The sequence below is a fragment of the Suncus etruscus genome, chromosome 18 (genome assembly GCF_024139225.1).
Source record: "Suncus etruscus isolate mSunEtr1 chromosome 18, mSunEtr1.pri.cur, whole genome shotgun sequence".
Classification (NCBI taxonomy): domain Eukaryota; kingdom Metazoa; phylum Chordata; class Mammalia; order Eulipotyphla; family Soricidae; genus Suncus; species Suncus etruscus.
In genome coordinates, this window is record NC_064865.1 from 40,827,459 (window position 1) to 40,828,234 (window position 776).

The 776-nt window shown below is 44.1% G+C and overlaps 1 non-coding gene across 1 annotated transcript; it reads right to left on the bottom strand.

The window, feature by feature from the left end:
* Positions 1 to 443: 443 nt before the first annotated feature.
* LOC125996669 (U6 spliceosomal RNA) lies at positions 444 to 550 on the bottom strand. Its single transcript, XR_007491351.1, has one exon. It is a non-coding gene; the product is annotated as a U6 spliceosomal RNA (small nuclear RNA).
* Positions 551 to 776: the final 226 nt, after the last annotated feature.

The window sequence follows — 776 nt, forward strand, 5'->3', positions numbered from 1 at the left end:
AATGACAATGAGAGAAATAGAAATGTCTCCAGCATTTATTTATTTATTTATTTATTTTTTTGGTTTTTGGGTCACACCCCGCGGTGCTCAGGGGTTACTTACTCCTGGCTGTCTGCTCAGAAATAGCTCCTGGCAGGCACGGGGGACCATATGGGACACCGGGATTCGAACCAACCACCTTTGGTCCTGGATCGGCTGCTTGCAAGGCAAACGCCGCTGTGCTATCTCTCCGGGCCTTCCAGCATTTTTTTGTTGGCAGGGAGACAGTCGTTATCAGGTGTTACTTCTGGCTTTGTGCTCCTGGGTCACTCCTGATAGTGTGTAGGATGATGTCAGGGGTTAAACTAGAGTCAGATGTGTCTAAATTTCCTTACTGCTTCAGATTCCAAAATTTGAGCATTTTCTATAATTACAGGTGTTAGTCTCCTATTTATTTACTTATTTTAAATATAGAACGCTTCATGAATTTGCTTATCATCCTTGTGCAGGGGCCATGCTAATCTTCTCTGTATCGTTCCAATTTTAGTATATGTGCTGCTGAAGCGAGCACTAGTCTCCTAATTTAATTTCTTTTCTCCCATTTCAATAATAGATACAAGTTAGCCTAAAACCAGGTTGGGGCCAGAGTGATAGTGCAGTGGGTAGGGCTTTTGTCTTGCATGCAGCTATCTTGGATTTGATTCCTGGTATCCCATCTGGTACCCTGAGCACTGTCAGAGATAGTTCCTTAGTGCAGAGCCAGGTAACATCTAGGCATCACTGGGGGTGGGTCTCAA